Source organism: Limulus polyphemus, unplaced genomic scaffold (genome assembly GCF_000517525.1).
Source record: "Limulus polyphemus unplaced genomic scaffold, Limulus_polyphemus-2.1.2 Scaffold280, whole genome shotgun sequence".
NCBI lineage: Eukaryota > Metazoa > Arthropoda > Merostomata > Xiphosura > Limulidae > Limulus > Limulus polyphemus.
In genome coordinates this window covers 388,121-399,717 of record NW_013665890.1, presented here as the reverse complement: position 1 = coordinate 399,717, position 11,597 = coordinate 388,121, and the positions used below count along the sequence as shown (strand labels likewise).

At 32.4% G+C, this 11,597-nt stretch overlaps 1 long non-coding RNA gene across 1 annotated transcript in view; it reads right to left on the bottom strand.

The window, feature by feature from the left end:
* Nucleotides 1–3,301, bottom strand: part of LOC111085223 — a 21,479-nt gene extending 18,178 nt beyond the window's left edge. The window contains exon 1 of the long non-coding RNA XR_002610057.1: nucleotides 2,941–3,301. This is a non-coding gene — a long non-coding RNA (uncharacterized LOC111085223). The remainder of the gene's footprint in view (nucleotides 1–2,940) is intronic.
* Between the last annotated feature and the right edge of the window lie 8,296 nt (nucleotides 3,302–11,597).

Genomic DNA, 11,597 nt, shown 5'->3' with positions numbered 1-11,597 from the left:
GCAGTATGTTTTATTATTTTGGGTTTGACCAAGCTAGAAAGTCTATAGAACTATGCAGTATGTTTTAATATTTTGGTTTTGACCAAGCTACAAAGTCGATAGAGCTATGCAGTATGTTTTATTATTTTTTGTTTTGACCAAGCTACAAAGTCTATAGAACTATGCAGTATGTTTTATTATTTTTGGTTTTGACCAAGCTACAAAGTCTATAGAACTATGCAGTATGTTTTATTATTTTGGTTTTAACCAAGCTACAAAGTCTATAGAACTATGCAGTACGTTTTATTATTTTTGGTTTTGACCAAACTACAAAGTCTATAGAACTATGCAGTACGTTTTATTATTTTTGGTATTTTCACCAATGTTTACATCGTTTGAATTTACATCTTTGGTACTAGCAATCAATCATCAAAAAAACAACAAAAAGTTCACGCTCTGTTTTTTCTTTCCCTCTCGAGTGGAACTTACACATGAGTAATTTTCCACAGCCACAGATGTTAGATTACATCATATTTCTTGTTTGAATCTCATTAAATATTGTTTGGAAGAGAATTTGTACTTTTTTTTATTTGTAAGCTTCGCTCGGAAAGAAAGTATTTTGTATCGTTCCTCTTGCTGCTCGGATATTCTTGGCATAGCTGTAAAATCTTCGTTATTGTCTCAACAAGGAATGTTGTAGTTGAATCAATCATTCTTGTAGTGACCATTAACTAATGGAAGTGTTTGAAATATTAAGTACTTAAGCACGTCTTACACGGAAAATGGAAATTGTTGTCAAATGGAATTCTTATGAGAACGTTTCGATTTAACATTTACAAATTTTGTGTCTGGGAGCGTGTGCAATGGATAATAATAACAGGACAAATTCAGCCTCCAAGTAAACAATCCTAGATAAAACCACATAGACATTTATGTTTCTTTAGAAACATTCCTTATTCAAATGTAACAAATCCCTTTTAAGTAACGTTCTGTGCATGCGGTACAACGTCTGACAGAAGTAGGGGGTGTAAAATATTAATACATTATCATCTAATGTAAATTTCATAACATCAGAATAAAGATGAGACCTAAAAGCACGATTCGTCGTAATCTGGTGTGATTTACCAATTTGAAAAATGCACACAGCATCTTGTTTCTTTGTTTTTGTCTGTAACATCACTCTCTCTTAAAATGAAAAGAGTAATTCACATATATTCAAAAAGAGAGAGAGAGAGAGAATAAGCTAAAATTAATTATTTCATGAAAAACACAGTTTAGATTTATACCTGAACTCTGTTGTTTCTTAATGTATAGTATACTGTTTCTTTTCTTTCCTTTAAATTTATAAACATTAACTATTAGATATTTTCATTCTGCTAGTCACTTTAAATGCGAGTGGTAAAAATGTATCTTTATGCCATTCATTATAACTGTTTGTTTGGTTTAATACAAAAGTGTGCAAAGGACTATCTGAGCCGTGACCGACGGAGAGATCGAATCCCAAACTTTTAGTGTTTTAAGCCCTGAAGCGGACCGCTGAGCAATCAGAAGACTCCCATTATAAACATAGACTCTACCAGTTAAGATAACTGTGTTTTGTCGTAAGAACATGTATAAGTATCTTGTTGTTTTTAAACGTATTTTGACGTTATAATGATGAGTATATGGGTTTATTTAATGACCAAAACAAATTATGAGACAAAAAACAACATAAAACTATTCAACTTGAATCATTAAATAGTTTGAACATAGTATTTGAATACACTTCTCAGTTCTAAACGTAGCTAATGAAACTTGAAAGGACCTAAATTCACATCTCTTAAAGCAACTTTGTCGAAAGTGTAATTATTCTTAATAGTTGCTTGAGAGTCAGTTGGTTGAAAGTTTATAAAAATCGTGTAATTTTGAAAGCTGTTTAGTTCGAATACTGCTACCCTTAAAATCAAATTCTAAATTGCTCGCTATCCAGAAATTTAAGATGAGTCATTTCTGGTTCACCCACTCATGTTTTCGAGTTCCGTATTATTCTTCAGGGCAATCCAGATATTACATATACATGTTAAACTTACATGTTCTCATGTACAATATCTAACAGTGAAGCCATACTACTTATGTGAAGTCAAGTAGTACATTACCTTTCATGGAAGACACCAAACAACAAATATTTCTACAAATCTTGGCTAAAATACAATATATATAGTAACCAAAAACTAAATCAACACAGGTCCTCTTTTTTTCCATATATCTGAGTAAAACACTTAAATGCACCTGTTGGTAACTATTAGAAAAGACTCATAATCGCTTAGGACAGAACGAAATAACCAATATGTTATTGTCTTGTGTTCTTTATTCTTAAATAACATATCGCAGTTCAGTCTTTTTTAGAGTCAATAACGTGTTTCCTTTATTCAACTAAATGATGTTTAATTTTCAGACACTGAATAGCGTTTGAGTAGCAAAGAACAGTCTTAAAAAATTATCAGCACTGATACTAAAATGAAAATGTTAATTAATGTTCTTGTCTAAGTATTATTGCACCGGCCTGTTGTAATCCAAAGTTGTCAGCAATTGTTGTTAATTGATGTTCTTGTCTAAGTATTATTGCACCGGCCTGTTGTAATACAAAGTTGTCGGCAATTGTTGTTAATTAATATTCTTGTCTAAGTATTATTGCACCGGCCTGTTGTAATCCAACGTTGTCAGGAATTGTTGTTAATTAATGTTCTTGTCTAAGTATTATTGCACCGGCCTGTTGTAATACAAAGTTGTCAGCAATTGTTGTTAATTAATGTTCTTGTCTAAGTATTATTGCACCGGCCTGTTGTAATCCAAAGTTGTCAGCAATTGTATTCTTACATTATTGCGATTTTGAGTTATCATTTCCAGTTATAAGTTTTGGGCATTTAGTGATTAAAGATAAATTATTTTATGAAACCTAAAACGATTAAAGGAAAAACTTACTGGCCAGTAGTTCCTCGCTTGCTTCCAAAAATGGTATAGCCACATTGACAACCACCTATGTTACCTGTGAAGCCAGTTTTAGTGCAGAAACTTTGGCAGTCTAGTCGTTTTCCCTCAGCTCTGGTGGTTGCTACGAAGACCATCAGCAGCACATAACTAATTAGTAGGACTTTTTGAGTGACCTGCATTCTAACGATGTTAATTGTTGTTTGTAGAAACGATCTTAAGACGTAGAAGTATTTAGGATCAGCCTGTTAGAGTTAACTGTAATTTGTTCTGGCTCTAACCTTTAGTGTAAGATATGAGAAGCACTTACTTTCTAACTAAGTCAATAATAACTTCTATCTAGGTTGTATCTAGGTTGATGTTGATCCAGAATCTCACCAGGATAGCGATTATATATATAGAGAGAGAGAGAGAAAGAGAAAAAATTTTTGCCTACACAATTTTCCAGATGATTGTGAAAATATTATGTCACGTTTGGAATCTATTGGAAGACTCTCGATCACGTGGTACCTGACGTCATAAAATGTCGACCAATTCTGATAAGACGATAGAATATATTCCTTTACGGAGGAAAGTTATATTTCGTTATTCGAGGATCAACAGAATCATTCATCCTAATGTGGCATTTATGTTAGATAGGAATGGGTTAAGATAAATTGACTAAAACAACAAAACTCAAATACAGATAGGTCGAAGTAATTGTCAAAAATTTACCAATGTAAAACATTACAAATGAAGGAACTTTTGTTAGCTTTTTCACATGAGTTATCTACCTGTGTTTATATTAAAAGTTAAGAATAGTAGAACAATATACACTTGTTTACTGAATGTTGTTCTGTAACGGTGTTTTCTACCATTTTGTATTGAGGAAACTTAATCTTCGACTAGACAGGAACTAGTGTGTAAGCTTGTAAAGAATACACAATTCATTCGACGGGATCGAAGTTTAATGATGAATAATAGTACGACGGCAACAACAATAATAATAATAATCATTTAATTCTTGAACGTTTCGGAATGTACATATTCCATCTTCAGCAAGCTATATTAAACAAGGTAAAATATTAGTTTTTAAAGTTCCAACATTTTGTAAACAAGAATTAATGTACAGAGTAAAAGGATGACATTAATTTTAAAAAAAAGAATAGGATAGTGCTACAATTGTAACAATATTACATTTTTTGGTGAAATTATACAGGTTATTCAGACATAATTGTAGCAATATTGTGTTGTTGTTTAAAGTTGGGAGTTCATATATAATAGATAAACTTTTTTCTAAATTAAAAGTTCAATATTGGATGATCCAGATGAGATGAAATTTTTAATCGAGATAGGAGTATCAAGCAGAACAGGAAAACAATTATAAAATCCTCCAGACTTCGCAATTCATATACATAGTGAAAACAGCACCCACCCCATATCGATTAATAATATTCTATCCTATCTGTACAATAATTTTCCTGAAGTAGTCATTAACAAATGTAAAAAGATATGTCTAAGCACACTACAAAAATTTCTTTCATGGGATGTCGTTTAAAGAGAGAGGTAAAGTGAAAACGTTCGAAGCACAGTCACTGAGATGAATTGCTGTTAGCTTTGAAAACTAACACATAATTTAAATTATCTGTTTTCTTGACGTTTCAACAAGTTTTCATGACAAATGACAAGACAGATGAACTTAATAAATGCTTTACAAAGAAAGCCTGGACTCAACTTATTGGACACCTTTCCAAACAGTCTTTAACTATAACTGTATTTTATGATTTATTTGTACATGTTATAAGAATGCATTTAAATCGCCTTTCAGAAATTACTTTGGCAACACGTACCATTAAGTAAGCTTTATAAAACCAAATAATGATCGAAATAAGATGTACAATTACTGGTTTCTTTGTATCGAATTGTAAATTTCAGTTTTAAAAAAATATAATAAAACAGCATCTAAGGCGTTGAAAAACCAAAATGTACAGAAAGTATGTGTTGAAAATAACATTAACACTGGAAACCAGCTCAGTCCAATGTACACAGTGAAGAGAAGTAAGAAAAAAAAAGTTAAATACATACAAATATAAATAAAATAACATCTTTTGTATAGCTGTGATCATTTTGCCTTTCATATTTTTGTTTTGTTGTATGAATTAAGTACTCGGTTCAGGTGTTAAAGAGGTTTTGTTGTATGAATTAAGTACTCGGTCCAGGTGTTAAAGAGAGTGACAAAGTCTACCTGGTAGTTTTAAGGTTAAGTAACCTAGAAAATGAATAAAATTATTATTTGAGTGTTTTTTGGCTAAAGATTCTTAAAAATCTCAAGGAAGTGATCACATTTCCTTTCAAGAATACACAAACTAAAAAAAACTGTGAAAATGATGCTTTGTCAACTCTACGTAAATAGAGCTACATTAGCTTCAGCTGAATCCAAGGCTTACAGTTCTTATCACCAGGCGGTTCTTAAACTTAAAGACGATTGCTATATTTTAAGTGACCTTATTCATCAAGGAAAATCGTTAGCTGGAAAGCATTCTGATCAACTTCTAAAACAGACAATAACAAGAATTTGTATACCTCTAAAAAAATACTGGTATATATTTTGTATCTTTTAGATGAGAGCCTTCAAGAGAAGTTTTGTAGCATTGGGTATATGCACTTTATTAGATGAGAGCTTTCAAGACAAGTTTGTAGCATTGTGTATATAACTTTATTAGAAGAGAGCCTTCAAGAGAAGTTTTGTAGCATTGTGTATATGAACTTTATTAGAAGAGAGCTTTCAAGACAAGTTTGTAGCATTGTGTATATGAACTTTATTAGAAGAGAGCTTTCAAGATAAGTTTGTAGCATTGTTTGTGTGAACTTTATTAGAAGAGAGCTTTCAAGACAAGTTTGTATCATTGTGTGTATATGAACTTTATTAGAAGAGAGCTTTCAAGATACGTTTTGTAGCATTATGTATATGAACTTTATTATAGGAGAGCTTTCAAGATAAGTTTGTAGCATTGTGTGTGTGAACTTTATTAGAAGAGAGCTTTCAAGACAAGTTTGTAGCATTGTGTATATGAACTTTATTAGAAGAGAGCTTTCAAAATAAGTTAGTAGCATTATGTATATGAACTTTATTATAGGAGAGCTTTCAAGATAAGTTTGTAGCATTGTATGTGTGAACTTTATTAGAAGAGAGCTTTCAAGACAAGTTTGTAGCATTATGTATATGAACTTTATTGGAAGAGAGCTTTCAAGATACGTTTTGTAGCATTATGTATATGAACTTTATCTTTTTGTTTCAGCAGCTGCATTGTAATACTTTATTGCAAACTGTTACTTCATATATGTTTAAAAACTGTTGCCTTGGAAGTCATTGAAATAGGATAAAATGTTAAAGTAACGTTTATATTTGTAAGATATCAGCTCCTTCATCCTCAAGCCAACTATTTTTTCATTACAAATGTTGTTTTGTTATCTCTAGTTTTGTTTCATAAATATCCCCCCCCCATCTCTCTCTAATTTTATGTTTTCCCAAAGGACTCTTGGTTTAGTTTTGGGTCAATTTTAGTTCCTTACATTTACACCTTCTGGTTGCAACTAGTAAGTGTATCTTTAAAAATTCTTCTTTCCAAAGAAGCCTGTTCTAACTAGGACGGGCATGACATAGTGATTAAGGTTGATGGTTCGCCTCCCGTTGTTGCAGAAACACGTTACGTACCTTGAAGTCGGAGTCGTGGTTGCTCTATAAGAGTTACAGTAAATTCCAATTACTACGTCCGACGAGAGTAGCCCAAGAGTTGTCGCTGGGTGCCGTCAACTAGTTTCGTTCCGTTCAGGCTATGCGCAGATGTAGCTCTTGCTAGCTTTGCGCCAAAATTTTAAAAACAAAGTTTAAACCAGCGTAACAAATACCGAGTTAAAAATAATACACCAATAATCTGATCGATAATTTACTGTATATTATGTTTTTTATGTCTGTTTTTGTATTGTGGGATTTTTATTTTACTCTGGTTACAGTATTTAGCTGTAAAGTTTTAAACCTTCTAATCAGATGTATTAGCAGTTATACTGAAAGTACTGGACTTTTGAATTATTGCTTACTTTAATCCAGATCCAACTGTAATTACTCAAGATAGACGTTATCTTTTGTGTATATATTTAGACTGTAAATTATATCTATATTTTAAACTTGTTAATTATAAAAGCTGTATCATACTGAAACAAGGACAGATTAAAGACAACGCCATCGTAGTTAACTTACACTACAATATTAGAACACAGAGCATGAAAATGGTTTCCTACCTAGATGACTTTACAAAATTTAACAAAAACCTTTTCATCGTTTATTTAAATGCTAGAAGCAAAGAAACAGAAAGTAGAGAAGAGTAGCTCAAGAATTAGCGATGGGTGCTGTTCACTAGCCCCTCTAGTGTATCAGTTCAAAATCTGAAGCAAAGAAACAGAAAGTAGAGAAGAGTAGCTCAAGAATTAGCGATGGGTGCTGTTCACTAGCCCCTCTAGTGTATCAGTTCAAAATCTGAAGCAAAGAAACAGAAAGTAGAGAAGGGAGAGTAGCTCAAGAATTAGCGATGGGTGCTGTTCACTAGCCCCTCTAGTGTATCAGTTCAAAATCTGAGAAACTGAAGAGTGGGACTCGAACTTTGGAGCCTGAGATTCACAGTCCGCTAGGCTAGTCACTAAGACACGCTCGGTCCAAACATCGAAGTTTATGTTATCGAAGTAGGCTTTAAAATTTCAAATTATTTATCTAGCATTGTTACACACTACGTCAAAATTATACTAGGGGAACTTAACAAAAAAAGTGCGTGTTTTATCTTGGGTCTACTCAACAAACAGTGTTGAAGTAGAGGATTTCTTTTTCGAATTAACAGTTATGACATTTTTAGTTTCTACGCCTTTTTTTTCTAGCTGTAGTTTAAAATCTTACAAATCCCTAAGGTAAATTTAACGATGTGGCCAGTGGTTGCTAGTAGACTAGTAGACAAATAAAAAGATCAAAAACACTCTTTATGATAGCAATGAATTATTAGAGTGTCAGTGACCGAATTATTCTGGGGTTTCCTTGCTTTCGATTAGAACAGAAAAACGAAATTGTCTGGAACGTTTATTTTTTCAACCGCACACTTATTATTAAAGCAACAAATCCAGCTCACTAGGTTTGCATTCATTTTAAAAACATTATTCTAGTTAAAAATAGTTAATGTAGTTAAGCCTATTTACATGTTTTTTTTTTAATTAAAACGTTTGATAAATGGCACAAACAATTACATTTTATTGCATAATTCAAAGAGTAAACTTTTTATTTTTGTCTTTACCTTTTTCTTCGTTCATGGAATTAATTTAACGTGTAATAAAGGAATGGTTATGTTACGTCTAAAAGAATATCGTACGTTTCACAGGAGACTTCTGTTTGTTATTCGATTTTTCACACAAATTTTATAAAACAAGCTTAATTTTCGAGTTTGTAGAATAATACAGACTGCTCGGAAATTATAATACCCAAACTTTACTTGTTTTTCTGAGAAAGGAGCTACGAATCTTTATTACTGAAACGATTTGCTGCTGCCACTTGTACAAGTTAGGCAACGGTGGACACGTGAAGTTCGGAGAATGTGTGATATAATACTTTACATATTCAGAAATAATTATTACCAAATTTGTTAACATAATATCCCATCATTCTTATATAGACCACAACCACTAGTGAGTGCTATAAATATAGAAAATTGTTACAAATTGTACCTTTGCGTTTAAACAACATAAATTAATTTTCTAAGCACGTCCAATAGTGGCGAAATATTTATCAGTAGCTGGCGCTTGAGAAGTCCGTTTGTTTCTAGTTAAGCACAAAGCTACACAAAGGGCTATCTGTGCTCTGCCCACCACAGGTATCGAAACCCGGTTTCTAGCGTTGTAACTCCGCAGACATAAAGCTGTACCACTGGTGGGCACTTCAGCAGTCATCGGTCTTTGACTTTTCTATATAAATATACATTCGTCATTGATTAACACTTATAAACATACACTGATAACACTGGTAACCACACATTGATTAACACTGATAAGCACAGAAGTAATGTCGATGAAATGTTTACAATACACGTGAGTCATCAAACCAGCACCACGTGAACTAGTGATAAACTCCAAAACCTAAAATAGTAAAAATCCAACACCTGTTCATATGAAAAAGCTCTGAATGAACATATTATGAACTTTCATCATTTCAAATTGCTGGTATCCTAGGAACATCTTACACAGAGATTAACTAAGTAAAGGTTTTCCTGTTTGCTTGTTTGTTTTGTTTTCGAAACGAGAAACAAATCACAGGGTAAAAATATACACACAATATGTTACTATGAAGGATTCTACTTATTATATTATGTTAATAAATAACAAACTTTTATATTGTAGAAAGGAAGGTATTAATGCTAGAACTGAAATGTAATTTTTCAGCTGCTTGAAAACTGTATAATAGTGGTATTGGAAAATATTATGTTACTGAAATATAAAACCAAAACCAAATTTTACTCCACCTTAAAACGTATTCACTGCTATAGTAGGAGACTCGAAAGCTTGGAGTGAATAATTTCAACGCGGAGTAAACATGTTCATTATCTGTTTATCGAAAGCTTTTCGTCCGAGTTATAAACCTCAAAGAATAAACATAACCATATTTGTTAACCTGTATTTTTATTTATATGTTAGTTGGAATTTCAATATTTTAATGTTTTCTGATATGTCTGTTAGTCTTTCTTAGGAGATATAGCTTTTCCAGTTGAACTGTTCAATTATTGATATTTTCTCTGGTAATGATTTTTTATAACTTTATAATTTTATCAGTGGCCGAAGTTTGGGAATCTGAGTGCATTTTATAGATTAGTAAAAACATGCTTATCGCTATATATGGTAACATGATGTGTAATTCCATATGTTGCAATTATCGAACATGCTCGCCTTTTCAGCTATCATGGCGTTATAATTTTTTGGGGTCAATCTCACTATTCGATTAAAGTAGCCCAAGAATTAGCGGTGGGTGGTGTTTATTAGCTGTCAATCACTTCTAAGTTAGATATGGCTAGCACAAATAGCCCTCTGGTAGCTTTGCACGAAACTCAACTTTTTTTATTTTTTATTCTGACTTCGGGTTGTAAGTGGTTAGGAAAACAACGTATAATGTATAACCTTTACTGGACTTTTTGGAACCGAATAGCTGTATAGAAATCAATAGGATTTATTTATTTTTAGTAAAAAAAATCTATTTATACAAACTGCCCCAAACAATTGAAAGGGAAAGATTTTACGGTTCAACGAAATCTAAAAGAATTTACTGTCATCGTTTTTTTACTGAACAAAGTTAATGAAGCAGTGTCGTTAACAATATATTGTTAACCTCAACTGTTAACACATAAGTACCTTCAAATCCAAAGTGGTCCAAATGGGACCTGAAAAAACCAACTTCGATGAAATGTTCATATTTAATTAAAGGAAATACATTATAACGAGCACGATTGCCTTGACATTGACAAAGTCTGTCCATTTACAGGTTGCGACAAATCTGACCGTTTAGGGGACAACATTATGAGAGATTTTGTCCGTTTTTGTAACGTTCCAGAAGCGTTAGAACTTTTTGTGGATTAATCCACGACATTTAAGGTAATCATTCACATTCCTGGTTACAAAGCGCAATTAATTATCTTTTATCAGAACTATGTCTGGCCCGATTGATTGTTCTTTCAAAAATTAGCACAATCGAACAATATGATTATAATGTTGTGGGTTTATGTATGATGATGCCTTTTAACACCACAACCGAACAATATGATTATAATGTTGTGGGTTTATGTATGATGATGCCTTTTAACACCACAACCAAACAATATGATTATAATGTTGTGGGCTCATGTATGATAATGCCTTTTAACACCACAACCGAACAATATGATTATAATGTTGTGGGTTTATGTATGATGATGCCTTTTAACACCACAACCAAACAATATGATTATAATATTCAAGTTTTCTAGTAAGTCTTTCATGAAAGTACTGAATACTTCTAGTTGATTGAACAGTCTTGTTCTCTATAGCTGAGAGGCAACCTCAAGTTAAGTTAGTTAGCTTCGTTCTCTAGTAAATCGTTCATGAAAGTACAGAATGCTTCTAGTTGATTGAACGGTCTTGTTCTTCATAGCTGAGAGGCAGCCTCAACTTAAGTTAGTTAGCTTCGTTCATGAAAGTACTGAATGCTTCTAGTTGATTGAACAATTTGTTTTCGTGTTGTAGTAAAAATTTATTTTTCACATTGCTATTAACAGACAATGCTATATACAATACTAATACAGACAATTTCACATTCTGAAACCAAGCATGAAATAATCACCTGCAGATATAGTTAGCCAGTAAAAATACTAGAAAATCAGTAACAAGATTTGAAGGTGTACTTCTTTATGGCCATAGTCAGCCAGTAACAATACTAGAAAGTCTGTAGCAATGTTTTAAGGTTTTAAGGAATATTTTTATGGATGTAGTCAGCCAGTAACAATACTAGAAAGTCTGTAGCAATGTTTTAAGGTTTTAAGGAATATTTTTATGGATGTAGTCAGCCAGTAACAATACTAGAAAGTCTGTAGCAATGTTTTAAGGTTTGAAGGAATATT